Source organism: Eucyclogobius newberryi, unplaced genomic scaffold, assembly GCF_026437365.1.
Source record: "Eucyclogobius newberryi isolate DKJ021-1_F unplaced genomic scaffold, fEucNew1.0.hap1 SCAF_1, whole genome shotgun sequence".
NCBI classification, from domain to species: Eukaryota; Metazoa; Chordata; class Actinopteri; order Gobiiformes; family Gobiidae; genus Eucyclogobius; species Eucyclogobius newberryi.
In genome coordinates, this window is record NW_027315723.1 from 40686568 (window position 1) to 40697924 (window position 11357).

The 11357-nt window shown below is 54.7% G+C and overlaps 1 long non-coding RNA gene across 1 annotated transcript; it reads left to right on the plus strand.

The window, feature by feature from the left end:
* Positions 1 to 7377: 7377 nt before the first annotated feature.
* LOC140365391 (uncharacterized) lies at positions 7378 to 10759 on the plus strand. The gene is made up of 2 exons (XR_011927822.1): positions 7378 to 7502; positions 9199 to 10759. It is a non-coding gene; the product is annotated as an uncharacterized lncRNA (long non-coding RNA).
* Positions 10760 to 11357: the final 598 nt, after the last annotated feature.

Consider the following 11357-nt stretch of genomic DNA (forward strand, 5'->3'; position numbering starts at 1 on the left):
CCTCCTCCTCTCTGCTCTGGGCTCCTCCTCTTTGACCTGGGCTCCTCCTCCTCTCTGCTCTGGGCTCCTCCTCCTCTCTGCTCTTGGCTCCTCCTCTCTGCTCTGGGCTCCTCCTCTCTGCTCTGGGCTCCTCCTCCTCTCTGCTCTGGGCTCCTCCTCTCTGCTCTGGGCTCCTCCTCTCTACTCTGGGCTCCTCCTCTCTGCTCTGGGCCCCTCCTCTCTGCTCTGGGCTCCTCCTCTCTGCTCTGGGCTCCTCCTCCTCTCTGCTCTGGGCTCCTCCTCTCTGCTCTGGGCTCCTCCTCCTCTCTGCTCTGGGCTCCTCCTCCTCTCTGCTCTGGGCTCCTCCTCTCTGCTCTGGGCTCCTCCTCTCTGCTCTGGGCTCCTCCTCCTCTCTGCTCTGGGCTCCTCCTCTCTGCTCTGGGATCCTCCTCTCTGCTCTGGGCTCCTCCTCCTCTCTGCTCTGGGCTCCTCCTCTCTGCTCTGGGCTCCTCCTCTCTGCTCTGGGCTCCTCCTCTCTGCTCTGGGCTCCTCCTCTCTGCCCTGGGCTCCTCCTCTCTGCCCTGGGCTCCTCCTCTCTGCTCTGGGCCCCTCCTCTCTGCTCTGGGCTCCTCCTCTCTGCCCTGGGCTCCTCCTCTCTGCTCTGGGCTCCTCCTCCTCTCTGCTCTGGGCTCCTCCTCTCTGCTCTGGGCTCCTCCTCTCTACTCTGGGCTCCTCCTCTCTGCTCTGGGCCCCTCCTCTCTGCTCTGGGCTCCTCCTCTCTGCTCTGGGCTCCTCCTCTCTACTCTGGGCTCCTCCTCTCTGCTCTGGGCCCCTCCTCTCTGCTCTTGGCTCCTCCTCTCTGCTCTGGGCTCCTCCTCCTCTCTGCTCTGGGCTCCTCCTCTCAACTCTGGGCTCCTCCTCCTCTCTGCTCTGGGCTCCTCCTCTTTGACCTGAGCTCCTCCTCCTCTCTGCTCTGGGTTCCTCCTCCTCTCTGCTCTGGGCTCCTCCTCTCTGCTCTGGGCTCCTCCTCCTCTCTGCTCTGGGCTCCTCCTCTCTGCTCTGGTCTCCTCCTCTCTGCCCTGGGCTCCTCCTCTCTGCTCTGGGCTCCTCCTCTCTGCTCTGGGCTCCTCCTCTCTGCTCTGGGCTCCTCCTCTGGGCTCCTCCTCTCTGCTCTGGGCTCCTCCTCTCTGCCCTGGGCTCCTCCTCTCTGCTCTGGGCTCCTCCTCTGGGCTCCTCCTCTCTGCTCTGGGCTCCTCCTCTCTGCCCTGGGCCCCTCCTCTCTGCTCTGGGCTCCTCCTCTCTGCTCTGGGCTCCTCCTCTCTGCCTTGGGCTCCTCCTCTCTGCTCTGGGCTCCTCCTCTCTGCTCTGGGCCCCTCCTCTCTGCCCTGGGCTCCTCCTCTCTGCTCTGGGCTCCTCCTCTCTGCTCTGGGCTCCTCCTCTCTGCCCTGGGCTCCTCCTCTCTGCTCTGGGCTCCTCCTCCTCTCTGCTCTGGGCTCCTCCTCTCTGCTCTGGGCTCCTCCTCTCTACTCTGGGCTCCTCCTCTCTGCTCTGGGCCCCTCCTCTCTGCTCTGGGCCCCTCCTCTCTGCTCTGGGCTCCTCCTCCTCTCTGCTCTGGGCTCCTCCTCTCTGCTCTGGGCTCCTCCTCCTCTCTGCTCTGGGCTCCTCCTCCTCTCTGCTCTGGGCTCCTCCTCCTCTCTGCTCTGGGCTCCTCCTCTCTGCTCTGGGCTCCTCCTCCTCTCTGCTCTGGGCTCCTCCTCTTTGACCTGGGCTCCTCCTCCTCTCTGCTCTGGGCTCCTCCTCCTCTCTGCTCTTGGCTCCTCCTCTCTGCTCTGGGCTCCTCCTCTCTGCTCTGGGCTCCTCCTCCTCTCTGCTCTGGGCTCCTCCTCTCTGCTCTGGGCTCCTCCTCTCTACTCTGGGCTCCTCCTCTCTGCTCTGGGCCCCTCCTCTCTGCTCTGGGCTCCTCCTCTCTGCTCTGGGCTCCTCCTCCTCTCTGCTCTGGGCTCCTCCTCTCTGCTCTGGGCTCCTCCTCCTCTCTGCTCTGGGCTCCTCCTCCTCTCTGCTCTGGGCTCCTCCTCTCTGCTCTGGGCTCCTCCTCTCTGCTCTGGGCTCCTCCTCCTCTCTGCTCTGGGCTCCTCCTCTCTGCTCTGGGCTCCTCCTCTCTGCTCTGGGCTCCTCCTCCTCTCTGCTCTGGGCTCCTCCTCTCTGCTCTGGGCTCCTCCTCTCTGCTCTGGGCTCCTCCTCTCTGCTCTGGGCTCCTCCTCTCTGCCCTGGGCTCCTCCTCTCTGCCCTGGGCTCCTCCTCTCTGCTCTGGGCTCCTCCTCTCTGCCCTGGGCTCCTCCTCTCTGCTCTGGGCTCCTCCTCCTCTCTGCTCTGGGCTCCTCCTCTCTGCTCTGGGCTCCTCCTCTCTACTCTGGGCTCCTCCTCTCTGCTCTGGGCCCCTCCTCTCTGCTCTGGGCTCCTCCTCTCTGCTCTGGGCTCCTCCTCTCTACTCTGGGCTCCTCCTCTCTGCTCTGGGCCCCTCCTCTCTGCTCTTGGCTCCTCCTCTCTGCTCTGGGCTCCTCCTCCTCTCTGCTCTGGGCTCCTCCTCTCTACTCTGGGCTCCTCCTCCTCTCTGCTCTGGGCTCCTCCTCTTTGACCTGAGCTCCTCCTCCTCTCTGCTCTGGGTTCCTCCTCCTCTCTGCTCTGGGCTCCTCCTCCTCTCTGCTCTGGGCTCCTCCTCCTCTCTGCTCTGGGCTCCTCCTCTCTGCTCTGGGCTCCTCCTCTCTACTCTGGGCTCCTCCTCTCTGCTCTGGGCCCCTCCTCTCTGCTCTGGGCTCCTCCTCTCTGCTCTGGGCTCCTCCTCCTCTCTGCTCTGGGCTCCTCCTCTCTGCTCTGGGCTCCTCCTCCTCTCTGCTCTGGGCTCCTCCTCTTTGACCTGGGCTCCTCCTCCTCTCTGCTCTGGGCTCCTCTTCTCTGCTCTGGGCTCCTCCTCTCTGCTCTGGGCTCCTCCTCTGGGCTCCTCCTCTCTGCTCTGGGCCCCTCCTCTCTGCCCTGGGCTCCTCCTCTCTGCTCTGGGCTCCTCCTCTGGAATCCTCCTCTCTGCTCTGGGCTCCTCCTCTCTGCCCTGGGCTCCTCCTCTCTGCTCTGGGCTCCTCCTCTGCTCTGGGCTCCTCCTCCTCTCTGCTCTGGGCTCCTCCTCTCTGCTCTGGGCTCCTCCTCTCTACTCTGGGCTCCTCCTCTCTGCTCTGGGCCCCTCCTCTCTGCTCTGGGCTCCTCCTCTCTGCTCTGGGCTCCTCCTCTCTACTCTGGGCTCCTCCTCTCTGCTCTGGGCCCCTCCTCTCTGCTCTGGGCTCCTCCTCTCTGCTCTGGGCTCCTCCTCCTCTCTGCTCTGGGCTCCTCCTCCTCTCTGCTCTGGGCTCCTCCTCTCTGCTCTGGGCTCCTCCTTCTCTCTGCCCTGGGCTCCTCCTCCTCTCTGCTCTGGGCTCCTCCTCTCTGCTCTGGGCTCCTCCTCTCTGCTCTGGGCTCCTCCTCCTCTCTGCTCTGGGCTCCTCCTCCTCTCTGCTCTGGGCTCCTCCTCTCTGCTCTGGGCTCCTCCTCCTCTCTGCTCTGGGCTCCTCCTCTCTGCTCTGGGCTCCTCCTCCTCTCTGCTCTGGGCTCCTCCTCCTCTCTGATCTGGGCTCCTCCTCCTCTCTGCTCTGGGCCCCTCCTCTCTGCTCTGGGCTCCTCCTCCTCTCTGCTCTGGGCCCCTCCTCTCTGCTCTGGGCTCCTCCTCCTCTCTGCTCTGGGCTCCTCATCTCTGCCCTGGGCTCCTCCTCCTCTCTGCTCTGGGCTCCTCATCTCTGCCCTGGGCTCCTCCTTCTCTCTGCTCTGGGCTCCTCCTCTCTGCTCTGGGCTCCTCCTTCTCTCTGCCCTGGGCTCCTCCTCCTCTCTCCTCTGGGCTCCTCCTCTCTGCTCTGGGCTCCTCCTCTCTGCTCTGGGCTCCTCCTCTCTGCTCTGGGCTCCTCCTCCTCTCTGCTCTGGGCTCCTCCTCTCTGCTCTGGGCTCCTCCTCTCTACTCTGGGCTCCTCCTCTCTGCTCTGGGCCCCTCCTCTCTGCTCTGGGCTCCTCCTCTCTGCTCTGGGCTCCTCCTCCTCTCTGCTCTGGGCTCCTCCTCTCTGCTCTGGGCTCCTCCTCCTCTCTGCTCTGGGCTCCTCCTCTTTGACCTGGGCTCCTCCTCCTCTCTGCTCTGGGCTCCTCCTCCTCTCTGCTCTGGGCTCCTCCTCCTCTCTGCTCTGGGCTCCTCCTCTCTGCTCTGGGCTCCTCCTCTCTGCTCTGGGCTCCTCCTCTCTGCTCTGGGCTCCTCCTCCTCTCTGCTCTGGGCTCCTCCTCTCTGCCCTGGGCTCCTCCTCTCTGCTCTGGGCTCCTCTTCTCTGCTCTGGGCTCCTCCTCTCTGCTCTGGGCTCCTCCTCTGGGCTCCTCCTCTCTGCTCTGGGCCCCTCCTCTCTGCCCTGAGCTCCTCCTCTCTGCTCTGGGCTCCTCCTCTGGAAACCTCCTCTCTGCTCTGGGCTCCTCCTCTCTGCCCTGGGCCCCTCCTCTCTGCTCTGGGCTCCTCCTCTCTGCTCTGGGCTCCTCCTCTCTGCCTTGGGCTCCTCCTCTCTGCTCTGGGCTCCTCCTCTCTGCTCTGGGCCCCTCCTCTCTGCCCTGGGCTCCTCCTCTCTGCTCTGGGCTCCTCCTCTCTGCTCTGGGCTCCTCCTCCTCTCTGCTCTGGGCTCCTCCTCTCTGCTCTGGGCCCCTCCTCTCTGCCCTGGGCTCCTCCTCTCTGCTCTGGGCTCCTCCTCTGGGCACCTCCTCTCTGCTCTGGGCTCCTCCTCTCTGCCCTGGGCCCCTCCTCTCTGCTCTGGGCTCCTCCTCTCTGCTCTGGGCTCCTCCTCTCTGCTCTGGGCTCCTCCTCTCTGCTCTGGGCTCCTCCTCTCTGCCCTGGGCTCCTCCTCTCTGCCCTGGGCTCCTCCTCTCTGCTCTGGGCTCCTCCTCCTCTCTGCCCTGGGCTCCTCATCTCTGCCCTGGGCTCCTCCTCCTCTCTGCTCTGGGCTCCTCCTCTCTTCCCTGGGCTCCTCCTCTCTGCTCTGGGCTCCTCCTCTCTGCCCTGGGCTCCTCCTCTCTGCTCTGGGCTCCTCCTCCTCTCTGCTCTGGTCTCCTCCTCTCTGCTCTGGGCTCCTCCTCTCTGCTCTGGGCTCCTCCTCTCTGCTCTGGGCTCCTCCTCTCTGCCCTGGGCTCCTCCTCTCTGCCCTGGGCTCCTCCTCTCTGCTCTGGGCTCCTCCTCTCTGCTCTGGGCTCCTCCTCTCTGCTCTGGGCTCCTCCTCCTCTCTGCTCTGGGCTCCTCCTCTCTGCTCTGGGCTTCTCCTCTCTGCTCTGGGCTCCTCCTCTCTGCTCTGGGCTCCTCCTCTCTGCTCTGGGCCCCTCCTCTCTGCTCTGGGCTCCTCCTCTCTGCTCTGGGCTCCTCCTCTTTGACCTGGGCTCCTCCTCCTCTCTGCTCTGGGCTCCTCCTCCTCTCTGCTCTGGGCTCCTCCTCCTCTCTGCTCTGGGCTCCTCCTCCTCTCTGCTCTGGGCTCCTCCTCTCTGCTCTGGGCTCCTCCTCTCTACTCTGGGCTCCTCCTCTCTGCTCTGGGCTCCTCCTCCTCTCTGCTCTGGGCTCCTCCTCTCTGCTCTGGGCTCCTCCTCTCTACTCTGGGCCCCTCCTCTCTGCTCTGGGCTCCTCCTCTCTGCTCTGGGCTCCTCCTCCTCTCTGCTCTGGGCTCCTCCTCTCTGCTCTGGGCTCCTCCTCCTCTCTGCTCTGGGCTCCTCCTCTTTGACCTGGGCTCCTCCTCCTCTCTGCTCTGGGCTCCTCCTCCTCTCTGCTCTGGGCTCCTCCTCCTCTCTGCTCTGAGCTCCTCCTCTCTGCTCTGGGCTCCTCCTCTCTGCTCTGGGCTCCTCCTCCTCTCTGCTCTGGGCTCCTCCTCTCTGCTCTGGGCTCCTCCTCTCTGCTCTGGGCTCCTCCTCCTCTCTGCTCTGGGCTCCTCATCTCTGCCCTGGGCTCCTCCTCTCTCCCCTGGGCTCCTCCTCTCTGCTCTGGGCTCCTCCTCTCTGCTCTGGGCCCCTCCTCCTCTCTGCTCTGGGCTCCTCCTCTCTGCTCTGGGCTCCTCCTTCTCTCTGCTCTGGGCTCCTCCTCTCTGCTCTGGGCTCCTCCTCCTCTCTGCTCTGGGCCCCTCCTCTCTGCTCTGGGCTCCTCCTCCTCTCTGCTCTGGGCTCCTCATCTCTGCCCTGGGCTCCTCCTCCTCTCTGCTCTGGGCTCCTCATCTCTGCCCTGGGCTCCTCCTCCTCTCTGCTCTGGGCTCCTCCTCTCTGCTCTGGGCTCCTCCTTCTCTCTGCTCTGGGCTCCTCCTCTCTGCTCTGGGCTCCTCCTTCTCTCTGCCCTGGGCTCCTCCTCCTCTCTGCTCTGGGCTCCTCATCTCTGCCCTGGGCTCCTCCTTCTCTCTGCTCTGGGCTCCTCCTCTCTGCTCTGGGCTCCTCCTTCTCTCTGCCCTGGGCTCCTCCTCCTCTCTGCTCTGGGCTCCTCCTCTCTGCTCTGGGCTCCTCCTCTCTGCTCTGGGCTCCTCCTCCTCTCTGCTCTGGGCTCCTCCTCTCTGCTCTGGGCTCCTCCTCTCTGCCCTGGGCTCCTCCTCCCTGCCCTGGGCTCCTCCTCTCTGCTCTGGGCTCCTCCTCCTCTCTGCTCTGGGCTCCTCATCTCTGCCCTGGGCTCCTCCTCCTCTCTGCTCTGGGCTCCTCCTCTCTGCCCTGGGCTCCTCCTCTCTGCTCTGGGCTCCTCCTCTCTGCCCTGGGCTCCTCCTCTCTGCTCTGGGCTCCTCCTCCTCTCTGCTCTGGTCTCCTCCTCTCTGCTCTGGGCTCCCCCTCCTCTCTGCTCTGGGCTCCTCATCTCTGCCCTGGGCTCCTCCTCCTCTCTGCTCTGGGCCCCTCCTCTCTGCTCTGGGCTCCTCCTCCTCTCTGCTCTGGGCTCCTCATCTCTGCCCTGGGCTCCTCCTCCTCTCTGCTCTGGGCTCCTCCTCTCTGCTCTGGGCTCCTCCTCCTCTCTGCTCTGGGCCCCTCCTCTCTGCTCTGGGCTCCTCCTCCTCTCTGCTCTGGGCTCCTCATCTCTGCCCTGGGCTCCTCCTCCTCTCTGCTCTGGGCTCCTCATCTCTGCCCTGGGCTCCTCCTCCTCTCTGCTCTGGGCTCCTCCTCTCTGCTCTGGGCTCCTCCTTCTCTCTGCTCTGGGCTCCTCCTCTCTGCTCTGGGCTCCTCCTCTTAAGATGACAAACTTATCTTCATTTAATGGCCGAACGTTGCATTTAATCCTATAGAGACTTTCTGACTATTTGTAATTTCAAAATACTGCCAGTACTGACCATTCCTGTAATGTGCGTCTTCCTCAGAGCCCTTCTACAGTATAGGGGACACGCTGGGACAGGGTGAGGACCACTGTCAGTTTGTGGACTCGTACAGGAATGGGAGGACAGGCCCCGTCCACCTGTCCAACACGCTGCCCTCCGCTCAAGGTAAACCAACTGTCGCTACGCACAAGAGTGACCACGTCAGTAACATTGAGTCAATCCTGGAACAGACAAAACAAGACAATATTACTGTCATGGATTTTATTTTACATAGAATTAAGTTTAAATAGTCTTGATTCTTGAGAGCTGCATGGGAATATATGAAATAATATGAAATTGTAATTGTTGTATTGGAGTAAAGCAATGCAGCTGTTTTTCCAGCAGTCCAGCAAAACCGACGTCTCCATCTCTGTGTGGGTGGGTTATGTCCAAATGAATGTGCTTTATATTAGCAGACACTTTCCTAATTACAGCACCATTATTACTTTCATCATTACGGTTCAGACTCAGACTCAGCTTTAAGTCGTCAAATACACCCAGATAAGTCTGCTGAATTACAGTAGGCTGTTTTTCCAACCACAAATAAAGTAATAACCTTTAACTACTCAAACGGAAAACACACAATGATTAATTTAATTTAAATCAATTTCTTGTTTATTTCATTTATTATTTACTGATCTTATTTTGATATATTTTTTTAATTAGATTGTAGTCATGAGATTAGTTTAAAAAAGTTTCTGTCTTAAAAATGTGAAGAATAGAACTAGTTAAACTCTTTGCAGAAGTCCACATGTATCATTTTTTTCACAATTTTCAAAGACCAGAGCAAGTTTTGTCATCACGGTAACGTTAACAACAACTAGCATGTGAACAGTGCCCTTCCTGCTAAATCTCTCTATGATTAGATGCAGACAGAGCACAATGGACTCATTTTCACCTGAATAGATGCTTTTACAGCTGCACAGAATGTAGCTACAGCCCCTTTAAATGACTTGAACTTGACCTATTTTGTGGAGACTTCCCTATTTCATGTTTTTATAACATAATATATATACTATTTCTGGAAAACAAGTAATACTGACTCTCCTTGTGGAGATGAGTGAATAAAACAAAACACAATTCAACATTTTGTCCTTTTCTTCGCAGTGTTACAAAAGATCTAAACAAAACAATACATTAAACACATGAAAAGAAGCATGAGGACCTAGCCTCACTAAACATGCATTTCACCAAGGGAAAACAATTGTCCGACTATCCCTGCAATGTCTCAAGTTATAACCATTACAAACATTTCAAACGTTTTCAGTTTATTTAGTGCTGGCACATGTCCATTACATTATGTTTTATTCATAATGATAAAATCTTATTAAGAAGAAATCCAAACAATTATTTTCTTCTTCTTTTGTACATGCACTTCAAAAGTACAATAGTGTGTGACAATTGTTATACATTAGTTAAATAATTACACAATTCTATTCCTGTAAATACAAAATCTCTCCCTGCAAAAAGTAGACAAAAATTCCCCTTCCTCCTGCTATTAGCATCAGTGATCTGAATTTAATAGAATCGTTCTATTCTTGATCTTTCACATGAGCAGTGGGGGAGAGTTTCCTGTCGTCAGCAGATAAGATAAGATAACCTTTATTTGTCCCACGGTGGGGACACATTGCAATTGCAACACAGATTAGGTACAGAAACAGATTAGGCACAGACCTGTGCTTATAATTGGCAAGAAGCTGGAGCCATCTCCACACAGAGGTGGTGTGTAGTTATAACTTATGATATTTATGATGAGGATGTTTTCTTATAACACAGAATCATCTTTCCTGAAATAAATACCTTAACATTTCCTCTGTTGCAGGTTATTACCGTGCATACAGACAGGAGCCGGTCAGCTTCGGCGTGATCGGCCGCCGGACAAACCACCCGTTCGTGGGCTGGTACGAGTGCGGCGTTTCTGTCCCGGGAAAGTGGTAACCTCCAGACAAGAGGAGACATGTTACTATGGACTCACAGCAGGTTTTGTCTCATCAATCCTGCCATTTTGAAAGACTGACACCACTACAAATAAATCACAGCCGGAGAGAGAGAATATAGTACTTTAAATACTTTGAAATGTGTATCTTTAATTGCACTTTTTATATAAAGCAATCTGTATATGAGGAGAATATGTGCATGTGTGTTTTGGAAATGTGTAACATTTGAAAGTGTAACAAAAAAACAAGACAGTTGATAAAAGAACATTATTTAAATGTAAGTCCTCATTGTACTCCATGCTGCAAAGGTCTTCTGGTACTATTTAGTTTCATGTTTATTACCTATTGGGACCAACAAGCACAGACTAGACCAATTAAACTTTAAAAAAGCTGCTAGTCGTTTTGGTTAAAGGAGCATATATATGTTTTCTGCTGGAGGGTCCACCAACTACTTATTGTACTTAACAGTATTATTAAACATCTTATTGTTTTGCCTAGAGCCCGAAGACAAGCAGGTCAAGTTACAGACCAGCTCCATGCGAGGCGACCCAGCTCTTTGGGGAATTGTCAAATGAATGGTGAAGCCGATCCCCATTTCAAAACTGTTTGAATCAGAATATAATGTAATTTATCTGGTCTTCTCACCAGTGATATATAAAAGCACACCAGTAGCACACAAGATGACAGACTAGGCCGGAAAAGTTACGTAGTGCCCCTTTAACCATATCAATTTCACATTTCGAGGTAATTTCAAAACAAGTATTTTTGATGTGTCCTCTGTTTAGAATACAATGAGATTTTTTGCTGTTCAAGGGAGGCTGGAGCAAAGATAATGTAAAATACAAATAAGGGAAAAATCTACAAAGCATTTGAATATTCATTAGTATTTGTATTGGATCAATAAAGCCATACTTGTCATAGTATTACTTGGTGTGGGATCAAAACAAATAACTGGTATCACTCGTTTTTGAGCAATAAAAACCTGTAATTTAATAAAATGCAAGATAAGTTTAATTCCCAAGAAAACTACTGTAATAACATATCCATGGAGACAAGGAGGTGGCGGACCCCCACCTTAAAATGTACATAGTACACCTTTAAAGCAAGGCTTATGTTCTGTCTTTAAACATTCAACTAATTTTGAAATGTTGTCAACATGTATGTCGTCCACTTTGTTTCTCTTTGATGCTATTTGCACATTTTTTCTGTAAACAATGTAATTACATGGTGTTGATTTATAGACCCTCCTTTCTTTTTCACAGTTCAAGTAAATCTGTGTGTCACTTGGACTTATCTTTCAGGAATCCTCCCATTCACCGAGTTTTGATTTCAATCATCTCTCATCTTGTTTTGCTGCATTTTTGGTTCCCATTATTTCTAAATTTACTGTATGCATTTTTGTACGTACTTAAACAGACAGATAATAAAGTATTGGCTCAGGAACAACTGTATTAATGCTTTTCTGACCAAAACATTCCAAAATACAACTATGATGTCTCATTGCTATGCTTTTTGTCTTCCAGAAGTAGACTAATGGGTATTTATTCAAGCAAAGGCAACTTTAGCAGTCCAGCCAGTTGGAAGAGCCTGCAATAGAGAAAAAGAAAGAAAAAACACTTGAAGAATGAAAGATGGTGAGTCCGAAACATTTACTGTAAAGACAAAACCACCACTGAGGGATCACTTTCAAATTGGATTTCTAATGGAGTCAACCACAAAGCCCAGTATTTATGTTGGGATAAGAGAAGTTTCTACTCGGTAATATCATAACACAGCAAATTATAAAAGTATGTTTTGCAGAGGTTTGGCCTAATTTAGTTGTAATTCTAAAATGTAGGCACGCATAATATGACCAAAAATCATAATTTGTAAAGATAGTTTTGGCTCATACGTTTTTTATTGGGAGCTGGATCTTGCTGCATGGTCCGTTTTCTTAACAGATTTGAAAGGTCTGCTTTATATAAAATTTCAGTCAGAGGGTTATAATGGTCATTACTTTGTTTGTTGTCTTGGTTATAATAACTCCTATAAAAGTCCTGTTTTT